Source organism: Triticum urartu, chromosome 4A, assembly GCF_056163025.1.
Source record: "Triticum urartu cultivar PI428250 chromosome 4A, HENAU_Tu73, whole genome shotgun sequence".
NCBI lineage: Eukaryota > Viridiplantae > Streptophyta > Magnoliopsida > Poales > Poaceae > Triticum > Triticum urartu.
Genome location: NC_141876.1, coordinates 179,351,668 through 179,364,504, shown reverse-complemented (window position 1 = coordinate 179,364,504; position 12,837 = coordinate 179,351,668). Strand labels below are relative to the sequence as shown.

At 51.5% G+C, this 12,837-nt stretch overlaps 1 long non-coding RNA gene across 1 annotated transcript; it reads left to right on the top strand.

The window, feature by feature from the left end:
- The first annotated feature begins 258 nt into the window (after nt 1-258).
- Nucleotides 259-12,483, top strand: LOC147975303 (uncharacterized). Its single transcript, XR_015600659.1, has 2 exons — nt 259-1,965; nt 12,238-12,483. It is a non-coding gene; the product is annotated as an uncharacterized LOC147975303 (long non-coding RNA).
- The last annotated feature ends 354 nt before the right edge of the window (nt 12,484-12,837 follow it).

Sequence of the window (12,837 nt, the reverse complement as noted above, 5' to 3'; positions counted from 1 at the left end):
AAACCCCTCCTTGCACAATGCATCGACCCCCTCGCATGCGCGTCTGAAAGATGTCCTGAACCCGACCTAGTCAGTTGTCACCGTTTGACTCAGAACATCCCCAAACATCTACAAAATGTCCCCGTTTTTCTTTTTGCGCTACCTAACCTATTTTCCCATCCGTCCGATTTTGAGCGGAGGTACTAGATCGCCCCTAATCTAACCCATATGCTATGTATATATATAGGTCCAAAACCTAGTCTAGGCAGTCCCATCCATCCAATCCCACACCCGCCGCCGCCACTCTCAATCTTGGGATCCTCCCAGATCCCTCCTCACCAACCCACGCACATCCAGCCACCTCCCCAGACCCACCAACCATCCACCCATCTGAACCATCAGATCAGCATCCAGTGGCTCCTGTGCCCCAGTTCTTCTGATCGAGCAGCCTCGATCCAACCTCCCAGCAGCCGTGCTCGAGCGCTCCCGAGGCCGAGCTCCTCCAACGCCGCGCCGCCCCGGCGAGCCTGCCAGCCGGCGACCCCGTCCTCAGGCCGGCCCCGTCGCGCCACCTCTTCCTTCCCTTCCTCCTCTGGTTCTTCTCCCTCTCACTCACCTCGCCTCTCTCTCTCTCACACAGGTGGAGTCCATGGCGCCCCGTCCGAACCTCCACCACCGCTGCCTCCTATGCCGACTTGAACCCCATCGAATCAGGGCCTCATCGTCCGCGCCGACGACCAAGCCTGCCGCCGCCAAGTCCCGCGCCTTGCCGCCCATTCATCCGCTCTCTGTATTTCTTCATAGGAGCCGAGCCGCCGTCGTCCTATTCGACTCCCGCCATCAGGAACCAGCTCCCCTCGTCAGATCCGGTGGAGACTCGCCGCCGTTCGCTGCCTGAAGAACCCATCTCGCTGCACCTCCCTCCGTTCCTGGCGCCCACATCGCCGAAGTCCATCGCGCCCAGCCGCTGGCGCTTGAACATTGCTGCCGCCTCTGCTCTTTCAGTTGCGAGCAGCAGCTCGCTCGACTCGTCCTCGTTGACTAGGTCCAGAGCCAGCGTGGCCGGCCTCCAAGGCCCAGCAGCGGCCTCCTCTCTGGCCCAACTTCAGCTTCGGCCTACTAGGCCCAATGTGAGCAGCTCCCTCCAGCCCAGATCCATCAGTTTCGGCCCGTTTGTTTTTTTCTTTGTCCAGGGATTTTGCCTAATTATTCCAGTAAAACAGTTTTGCAGAAAGCCCCCTAGATTTCATGCATATCCTAACTCACAAACCGTGCATCGGTTTAAAATGTTTTGTATATGAAAAATGCTTAGAATTATGTGTAGATTAATAATATGACACTTTCATGCATGTTAAAAATGTTTAAAATAATGTTTGCATATAATTTACCTCTTGCCATGCTAAAATGGTTTATTTCATAACTAAATAATCATAACTCCAATTTTAATAAACTTTATATGTAAATGGGGTAGAAAAATGCCTAGTTTAACATGGTGCACTCACTTTGCATGTTTAATAACTCTAAAATATGGTCTAGGGCAGAACAGTACCAAAACTAAAATATGCAAATGAGGATTTTCCGGAATTGTTGTTTGTTATTTCCGGCCTCATTTAAACTTGACTAGGTAGTTAGTTTATGTATGCTTCACCTCTTGCCATGCTAACCAACATTTAATATTGTTGAGTACATAAACAGGAGAGAACTAAAGAAGTCACGTGGTGATTCGTCAATATGCAACGGAGTTGCATATTGAGCTCCACTTAATTTGTAGGATTGTTTTGTGCATTTTGCCATGTCATGCCTCTTTAAAGCACACATGCATCATACTTGGTTGTGCATCATGCCATGCTTATGTGATGGTTGTTTACCATATTGTTTGCTTCTTTCCGGTGCTGCTTCTTCGGGTTGGTTCCGATAACATCGCGTTTGCGACTATGCCCGGTTGTCTTCTTCATGGACTCGTTCTTCTTCCTTGCGGGATCTCAGGCAAGATGACCATACCCTCGAAATCACTTCTATCTTTGCTTGCTAGTTGTTCGCTCTATTGCTATGCCGCGATACCTACCACTTTCTATATCATGCCTCCCATATTGCCATGTCAAGCCACCTTTCTTAGCAAACCGTTGTTTGGCTATGTTACCACTTTTGCTCAGCCCCACTTATAGCGTTGTTAGTTGTAGGTGAAGTTGAAGCTGGTTCCATGTTGGAACATGGATATGTTGGGATATCACAATATCTCTTATTTAATTAATGCATCTATATACTTGGTAAAGGGTGGAAGGCTCGGCCTTATGCGTGGTGTTTTGTTCCACTCCTGCCGCCCTAGTTTTCCGTCATACCGGTGTTATGTTCCTTGATTTTGCCATCCTTACGCGGTTGGGGGAATGGGACCCCCTTGACTATTCGCTTTGAATAAAACTCCTCAAGCAAGGCCCAACCTTGGTTTTACCATTTGCCACCTAAGCCTTTTTCCCTCGGGTTTCCGGAGCCCAAGGGTCATCTTTATTTTAAACCCCCGGGCCAGTGCTCCTCTGAGTGTTGGTCCAACCTGTCAGCCGCCGGTGGCCACCAGGGGCAACTCTGGGTTGGCCTACCGGAAGTTTGGACAATCCGGTGTGCCCTGAGAACGAGATATGTGCAGCTCCTATTGGGATTTGTCGGCACATTCGGGTGGCTTTTTTGGTCTTGTTTTACCATTGTCGAAATGTCTTGTAACCGAGATTCCGAGTCTGATCGGGTCTTCCTGGGAGAAGGAATATCCTTCGCTGACCGTGAGAGCTTGTAATGGGCGAAGTTGGGACACCCCTACAGGGTTTTGAACTTTCGAAAGTTGTGCCCACGGTTATGGGCAGATGGGAATTTGTTAATATCCGGTTGTAGAGAACTTGACACTTAATGAGGGAGTCCTGGATTAGGGGGTCTTCGGACAGCTGGACTATCTCCATTGGCCAGACTGTTAGACTATGAAGATACAAGATTGAAAACTTCGTCTCGTGTCCGGATGGGACTCTACTTGGCGTGGAAGGCAAGCTAGGCAATACGTATATGGATATCTCCTCCTTTGTAAGCGACCTTGTGTAACCCTAACCCTCTCCGGTGTCTATATAAACCGAAGGGTTTTAGTCCGTAGGACAACAACAATCATACCATAGGCTAGCTTCTAGGGTTTAGCCTCTCTGATCTCGTGGTAGATCTACTCTTGTACTACCCATATCATCAATATTAATCAAGCAGGACGTAGGGTTTTACCTCCATCAAGAGGGCCCAAACCTGGGTAAAACTTCGTGTCCCCTGCCTCCTATTACCATCCGGCCTAGACGCATAGTTCGGGACCCCCTACCCGAGATCCGCCGGTTTTGACACCAACATTGGTGCTTTCATTGAGAGTTCCTCTGTGTCGTCGCCGTTAGGCTTGATGGCTCCTACTATCATCGATGGCGATGTGGTCCAGGGTGAGACTTTTCTCCCCGGACAGATCTTTGTATTCGGCGGCTTTGCACTGCGGGCTAATTCGCTTGGCCATCTGGAGCAGATTGAAAGCTACGCCCCTGGCCGTCAGGTCAGATTTGGAAGTTTGAACTACACGGCCGACATCCGCGGAGACTTGATCTTCGACGGATTCGAGCCACAGCCGGGCGCACCGCACTGTCGCGATGAGTATGACCTAGCTCTACCGCCGAACAGTACCCAGAGGCCGCGCCCGCATCAGCTCCGACCCTTAGCTCGGAGCCAACTGCGCCAATCGAGGATGGGTTGTTAGACACCGCCTCAGGGGCTGCAGTCTCAACGGCGATCGAGCCAAACAACAGCATAATCGTCCGCGCAGCCCGTGACTCCAAGGTGTCGGACTCTCTTTCTGACTCCGAACCGCCCGCGCCCCTGCCAATCGAATCCGATTGGGCGCCAATCATGGAATTCACCGCCGCGGATATCTTTCAGCACTCGCCCTTCGGTGACATTCTGAATTCACTAAGATCTCTCTCTTTGTCAAGAGAGCCCTGGCCGGATTATGGCCAACAGGATTGGGATGTGGACGACGAAGAAATTCGACGCCCACCCACCACCCACTTCGTAGCCACTGTCGATGATTTAACCGACATGCTCGACTTCGACTCCGAAGACATCGACGGTATGGATGACGATGTCGGAGACGAACATGAACCAGCACCTATAGGGCACTGGAAAGCCACCTCGTCATATGACATATACATGGTGGATACACCCAACGAAGGCAATGGCGACGAGATAGCGGAGGATGACCCCTCCAAGAAGCAACCCAAGCGTCGACATTAGCGGCGCCACTCTAAGTCCCGCCAAAGCAAAAGTGGTGATACCGGCACAGGAGATAATAATACTCCAGATAGTGCCGAAGACAACAACAATCCCCTCCAGCAAGATTTAGAGCAGGAGGATGAAGGAGCCAGCTCTCCTGAGAGAGCTGCAGATGGAGAGGAGGAGGATGACAATTACACCCCCCTCCGAAGACGAGGCAAGCCTCGGCGACAATGAATTCGTCGTCCCATATGATCCCATCGAACTAGAGCGCTTCAAGCGCCGGCTTATGGCCATGACAAATAGCCTGAAGAAAAAGTAGCAACAGCTTCAAGCTGATCAAGATCTGCTAGCTGACAAATGGACTGAAGTCCTCGCTGCCGAGGAATATAAACTCGAGCGCCCCTCCAAGAGTTACCCAAGGCGCAGGTTACTACCCCGACTAGAGGAAGAAGCGTATGATACGGCGGATCGGCCACCTCGTGGCTGTGATAGAGAGGCATTCCAGCCAAAAGCTCAGCCCCCACCCCAACGCCATTCAAATAAAAAGGCATGGGGAGATACACCAGATTTGCGAAATATATTGGAGGACAAGGCAAAGCATTCAAGATCGATCTACGGATCACGAGGGCGCACCACTCTGCGAGACGACAAACGTCACGCCGGATACAGTAAAAGCAAATCCGGCCGGACTGAGCACAGCAGGCAAGACCCATTCGAGCTGCATCGAGATATAGCCCAATACAGAGGCGCCGCACACCCCTTATGCTTCATAGACGGAGTAATGGAACATCAATTCCCAGAAGGTTTCAAACCTGTAAACATTGAATCATACAACGGCACAACAGATCCCGCAGTATGGATTGAGGACTTCCTCCTCCACATCCACATGGCCCGCGGTGATGACTTACATGCCATCAAATACCTCCCACTAAAGCTCAAAGGACCAGCGCGGCATTGGCTTAACAGCTTGCCAGCAGACTCCATTAGCTGTTGGGAAGATCTAGAAGCCGCATTCCTCGACAACTTTCAGGGCACTTATGTGCGACCACCAGACGCTGATGACTTGAGCCACATAATTTAGCAGCCAGAAGAGTCGACCAGGCAATTCTGGACTCGGTTCCTTACAAAGAAAAATCAAATCGTTGACTGTCCAGATGCGGAGGCCTTAGCGGCTTTCAAGCACAACATCCGAGACGAGTGGCTAGCCCGGCACCTTGGTCAGGAAAAGCCGAAATCTATGGCAGCTCTCACGACGCTCATGACCCGCTTTTGTGCGGGAGAAGACAGCTGGCTGGCTCGCAGTAATAACATATCAAAGAACCATGGTACCTCAGATACCAAGGACGGCAATAGCAGGTCACGTCGCAACAAGCATAAGCACCGCATTAACAACGAAAATATTGAGGATACGGCAGTCAATGCCGGATTCAAAGGCTCTAAACCCGGTCAGTGGAAAAAGCCATTCAAACAAAGTACGCCGGGCCCGTCCATCTTGGACCGTATACTCGATCGCTCGTGTCAAATACACGGCACCCCAGACAAGCCAGCCAATCACACCAACAGGGATTGTTGAGTGTTCAAGCAGGCCGGCAAGTTAATTGCCGAAAACAAGGACAAGGGGCCGCATAGCGATGACGAGGAGGAGCCCCGGCACCCGCACACTGGAGGATAGAAGAGGTTTCCCCCGCAAGTGCGGACGGTGAACATGATATACGCAACCCACATCCCCAAGAGGGAGCGGAAGCGTGCGCTCAGGGACGTATATGCGTTGGAGCCAGTCGCCCCAAAGTTCAACCCTTGGTCCTCCTGCCCGATCACCTTCGATCGCAGGGACCACCCCACTAGTATCCGTCATGGCGGATTCACCGCACTGGTCCTAGACCCAATCATCGATGGATTTCACCTCACTCGAGTCCTTATGGACGACGGCAGCAGCCTAAACCTGCTTTATCAGGACACAATGCGCAAAATGGGTATAGACCCCTCAAGGATCAAACCCACAAAAACGGCCTTTAAGGGCGTCATTCCAGGTGTAGAAGCCCATTGCACAGGCTCAATTACACTGGAAGTGGTCTTCGGATCCCCGGATAACTTCTGAAGCGAAGAGTTAATCTTCGATATAGTCCAGTTCCACAGTGGTTATCACGCGCTGCTTGGCCGAACCGCATTTGCTAGATTCAATGCGGTACCGCATTATGCATACCTCAAGCTCAAGATGCCAGGGCCTCGCGGAGTTATTACAGTCAATGGAAACATAGAGCGCTCTCTCCGAACTGAGGAGCACACCGCGGCCCTCGCAGCAGAAGCGCAAAGCAGCCTCTCAAGGCAATCAACCAGCCCGGACACCTTCAAGCGCGCTCGGGGCAATCGGCAAATAGACCGCCTGGCGCGATCTGAGCTCGCATAGCAATGCGGCGGCCACCCCAATCCCAAACCCACGGTGATATTCGTACCGCGCGTACATAATTACGCATTAAAAATACCATGGGCACAGGTGGGGAGGGGGGCACAACTGCGGCACGCCCCAAAACGCGGCCTAAACCGCACTAGGGGCTTCCCGTTTGGTTATTTTTCTTTTTCTTTCAGGACCTTAATCTCTGGAAACACTGTCCGGCAGCACTGTTGCCGAACACATGATGCAGCAACCAAGGAGGCAGACAGCTACGTTATACCACGGAATTCCCAGGTTGATTACAGTAACGAGTGAAATATTCAATTCAATATCATTCCCCAACTTGCCCTTGGAAGGGACATAGTCCTACTCTTTGCTTATCGCACTATCTGTATCACTCTGCCTTAACGCAATTTTTTTAATCAACAATGCATGACATTACAACTATTATTGCATTCTTGTTATATATATATATATGTGTGTGTGTGTGTGTTCTTTAATGACGCCTTGCAACCATGCACTCTGGTACGGCCAATACAGCAGGGGCTTACGTACCCCACAATGCGGTGTGAAAAGTCCGAACACTTTCACAAGTGCGGCACCCCGAACTTATAGCATTATATGCATCAGCTCCGAATCATGTCTTTGGTCAAATGTTGGGTTTGCCCGGCTCCTATGTTTTGGCACCTTACTTTCCGCTCTATCGGCTAAGGTAGCGCTAGAAGAACTACTGTGATTGTGCCCCGGTTCTGCTGGGTTTAGCACCTCAGTAGAGAAAGCTAAAACTGGCTGTCATGATAAGGCAAGAGACTGGTCGCTGTTCGGCGAGGTTTTTTTCGAGTCCCTAAAGACTTACGCCGCTTAGGGAGAGGGGCCAGCCCTGTCCGGCTTACAGGCGTGTATCGCGCCTCGAATTCGGCCTTTCGAATACCAGGGGCTTCGCCGAAATTTAAAATTATAGAATTCTATGGCTAAGTGAGAGTGATAAAGCATTATTAGTCCAGTTGCCTTGTTTGCTGTGCTGAGCACCTCCCTCGAAGGACCCAAATATGGGAACAAGAGTGCTCAGGTTTATCCCGAACACCCCAGCACTAGTGGCATGGGGGCAGAAGCCGAGGACTAGCCATCTCTCAGATTGGATAAACGGCCAAACAGAAGGTAATATTTTAAATTCAAACAAGAGTTGCATAGCTCGTATGAAACAAGTTTTCATCATACAGGATCACACGAGCAAGTCTCATTCAAATATTACATCTTTTGGGCACTCATCCGCGATGAGACGGGCACCCGGCAGAACACCCTCATAGTACATCTCGGGGTGGCGGTGCTCCTTGCCCTCCGGCGGCCCCTCCTTGATCAGCTTCACGGCGTCTAGCTTGACCCACTGTAATTTCACATGGGCAAAAGCCCGGCGTGCACCTTCAATGCAGACGGATCGCTGGACGACCTCCAGCCGTGGGCAGGCATCCACAAGCGGCCGCACCAGGCCGAAGAAGCTGTTCGGAAGGGCATCGCCAGGCCACAACCGGACTATAAAGCCCTTCATGGCCTGATGGGCCGCCTTATGTAGCTCGACCATCTGCTTTAGCTGGTCGCTCATCGGCACCGGATGTTCGGCCTCAGCATACTGAGACCAGAACAGCTTCTCCATCGAGCTTCCGTCCTCTGCCTGGTAAAAATGTGCGTCATCGGACGCACTGCAGGGCAAATCTGCGAATGCTCCTGAAGAGCTCCGGATCCGTAAGTAATCGGTAATTTACTTTTACATGCTTGCTTTGCATATAGAAAGCCTTACCCGCCGCTATCTTCTTCATCGCGTCGATCTCTTGGAGGGCCTTTTGGGCTTCGGCCTTGGCACTTTTTGCGCTCTCGAGGTCCGCGGCAAGCTCAGACTCCCGTGTCTTGGAGTCAAGCTCCAACGCCTCGTGCTTCGTCACGAGAGCCTGGAGCTCTTGCTGCACCTCGCCCACCCGAGCCTCGTGCTTCTCTCGCTCGGTGTGCTCCTGGGCCGCTTTATCTTCTGCCTGGGTTAGCACTTGCTTCAGGGTCGCCACCTCGGTCGTGGCCCCTGACAAACATACAATGATCCTGTCATTTGGCAATCGCGTCCTTTTATATATATATACATATCTATAGACGGGGTATTACTTACCCTTGTTCTCCTCGAGCTGCCTCTTAGCAAGGCCGAGCTCTTTCCGGGACCCCTCGAGGGCCTGCTTCAGTACGGCAACCTCCGCAGTCAGTGCGGCGGACGCCAGCAGCGAAGCCTGCATATGCATATTGACATATATTAGACTCCTGCGATATTATTTCATCCTCTGTTCGGCTTTTCTTTGTGAACACCGAACAAAGCATCAGGGGCTACTGTCTATGCGATAATATTTCTACTACATTTTAAAACACTTACCTCGAAGCCTGTTAGAAGGCTGGCACAGGCTTCAGTCAACCCGCTCTTGGCGGACTAAACCTTCTGGATCACCGCACTCATGATAGTGCGGTGCTCCTCGTCGATGGAAGCGCTGCTAAGCGCTTCCAGCAGATTGTCCGGTGCCTCTAGATGGACAGAGGTCACCGGCACAGGCGTCTTGCCCCTCTTAGAAGGAGGTTGCCTGCCCGAGCCCGGAACCGCTCTCGGGGGCCCCGTCGCCTCGGCTCCCGGAGTTTGGAAGGTCGCCTTGGGGCGCCTCCGGGACTGACTCCCCTCGATCCGGTGCCTCTTGAGACAACACCTCGGCGTCGTCGGCAGGATGAGGGGAGGTGGCGGTCGGGACCAGATCACTATCCATGTCCGACGAGCCCAGGGAGCCGTCCGATGATACCTCGATATTGGCTCATGGCGGCCTGGATAATCATGTTCGGCGATTAGGGAAAGCAGTGTGACAAAGGAATCCTATGAGTTACTCTGGTATCCGAATACTTACGATCTCCCCAGGGGCTTGACCCTGGGCAACCACTCGTCTTCTCCTTCGTCGGCGGCGGTGGAACTGTCTGGAAGAAGTGTCCTTCCCTTCTTGGACCCCCCGGCCTCCCCAGTAGGGGCGGCCTTCCTTTTCTTGTCTCCCCCAGTCAGTGGGGGAGCATCTTCTTCTTCTTCCTCCTCGTCTTCGGGGGAAGAGTGCGCCGTAGAGTCATCGTACGGTGAGTCCGACGACGCCTGGCGTCGGGAACTCTTTCGGGTTCCCTTGGCCTTCTTGCTATTCTCCGGCATCTTATAAGGGGCCGGAGTCAGCATCTTCGCCAGAAGCGTCTGCGGGGCCTTCGGGCAAAGGAGCCGGACAGTCAATTTTTCCGGCCATCTTCTGCCAGTCCTATCAAAGGTACGGGAGTTTAGATCCCGCATAGAGTCCATCTATAGAAAAAATAAGTATCCTATGAAAGGTAAAGCAGCTTACCGCACTGGCTTGGTGCTTCGCGCTGAATCCGCGATCCTTAGTAATAGGGGGGACCTCGGCGCTTTTGAACAGCACCCTCCAGGCGTCTTCATGAGTCATGTCGAAGAGCCTGTTCAGAGTTCGGTGCTGCGCCGGATTGAATTCCCACAAGTTGAACTCCCATTGTTGGCACGGGAGTATCCGGCGGATGAGCATAACTTGGACTATGTTGACAAGCCTGAGCTTCTTGTCCAGCATGTTTTGAATACATGTTTGGAGTCCGGTCAGCTCTTTCGAATTACCCTAGGACAGGCCCTTCTCTTTCCAGGAGGTGAGCCGCGTATGGATGCAAGAACGGAACTCGGGGGCCGCTGCCCATCCAGGGTCGCGCGGCTCGGTGATATAGAACCACCCCGATTGCCACCCCTTTATGGTTTCCACAAAGGAGCCCTCGAGCCATGTTACGTTGGGCATCTTGCCCGCCATGGCGCCTCCGCACTCCGCCTGACGGCCTCCCACCACCTTCAGCTTGACGTTGAAGGTCTTCAGCCATAAGCCGAAGTGGGCCTGATGCGGAGGAAGGCCTCACACACGACGATAAACACCGAGATGTTGAGGATGAAGTTTGGGGCAGATCGTGAAAATCTAGGACGTAATAAAACATGAGCCCCCGGACGAAGGGATGGAGAGGGAATCCCAGTCCACGGAGGAAATGGGTGAGGAATACTACCCTCTCATGGGGCCTGGGCGTGGGGATGAGCTGCCCCTCATCTGGGAGCCGTTGCGCGATGTCGTTGGGCAGGTATCCAGCTCTCCTCAGTTTCTTGATGTCTCCCTCCGTGATGGAAGAGACCATCCACTTGCCTCCCGCTACGGACATGATTGGAGAAGGTTGAGGTGGAAGTGTGGACTTGGGCGCTAGAGCTCGAGTGTGCGATAACGGATGAGCAAAGGAGGAAGAAGGCGTGGATAGAAAGGTGAATTCTTATCCCTTTATATGAGCGGACGAAACTAAGCATCCCCACTTGCCTGGTAAAACTCGCTTATCCCCCAAGTGCCGCAATTGATTGTGCGGTTGGGTTACCCACGCCCGTATTGATGAGAATCCCGTAATAAGGGGAGACGATCTCTGCTTTGACAAGACATGTCGAAAAACTGCCTCGCGTTATATGTAGGGCTGGTTAAAAGAAACAGTTCGAATAATCACCAGGCCATGACATAATGTCATGCTGCCAAAACAAGCCAGCAAATTAGATCTGCGAAAATATTATTCTCTCTACAGTGGAATGTGGAACTTATTTTGCAGGGTCGGACACTATCCTCGTATTCAAATTCTTCTGTGATGTATTCGGAGAAGGAACCCGCCTTGCAATGCCGAAGACAATACTACGCGCTGGACTCATCGTCGTTGAAGCCTGGTTCAGGGGCTACTAAGGGAGTCCTGGATTAGGGGGTCTCCGGACAGCCGGACTATCTCCATTGGCCGGACTGGTAGACTATGAAGATACAAGATTGAAGACTTCGTCTCGTGTCCGGATGGGACTCTACTTGGCACGGAAGGCAAGCTAGGCAATACGTATATGGATATCTCCTCCTTTGTAACCGACCTTGTGTAACCCTAACCCTCTCCGGTGTCTATATAAACCGAAGGGTTTTAGTCCGTAGGACAACAACAATCATACCATAGACTAGCTGCTAGGGTTTAGCCTCTCTGATCTCATGGTAGATCTACTATTGTACTACCCATATCATCAATATTAATCAAGCAGGACGTAGGGTTTTACCTCCATCAAGAGGGCCCGAACCTGGGTAAAACTTCGTGTCCCCTGCCTCCTGTTACCATCCGGCCTAGACGCACAGTTCGGGACCCCCTACCCGAGATCCACCGGTTTTGACACCGACACTTAACTTAATTAAAATGCATCAACCGGGTGTGTAGCCATGATGGTCTCTTTTCGGCGGAGTCCGGGTAGAGAACACGGTTCTTGTGTTATGCTTGAACGTAAGTAGTTTCAGGATCACTTATTGATCACTTCTAGTTCACGACCGTTGCGTTGCTTCTCTTCTTGCTCTTATTTGCGTAAGTTAGCCACCATATTTGTTTAGTGCTTACTACAGCTCCACCTCATTACCCCCTTTCCTACCCATAAGCTTAAATAGTCTTGATCTCGTGGGTGTGAGATTGCTTAATCCTCGTGGCTCACAGATACTTCCAAACAGTTGCAGGTGCCGATGATACCAGTGCAGGTGACGCAACCCAGCTCAGTGGGAGCTCGACGACTTGATCATTGTGTTGTTTCGTTTCCTGTTGATCAGTAGTGGAGTCCAGTTGGGATGATCAGGGATCTAGCATTAGGGGTGGTCTTCTTTTATTTTGGTTCCGTAGTCGGACCTTGATTGTATTCTGGATGATGTAATGCTACATTTATGTATTTTGTGAAGTGGCGATTGTAAGCCAACTCTTTATCCCTCTCTTATTCAGTACATGGGATGTGCAAAGATTACCCCTCTTGCTAGATGCCTACTATGCGGTTATGCATCTAAGTCGTGCTCTGGCACGTGGGAGATATAGCCGCATCGTGGGTGTTACAAGTTGGTAATCAGAGCCATCCCCGACTTAGGAGCCCCCTGCTTGATCGAATCGCTGACGTTGTTGAGTCTAGAACAAAATGTTTTGAGTCTTAGGATTATATATATCGGAGAGTAGGATTCTTTTTACTCCTCAGTCCCTTCGTCGCTCTGGTGAGGCCTCCTGACGTAGAGTTTTAACTCTTCTCTCCTCAAATCTCACGGAAAAAAATTAGGATCACGTAGGTATCT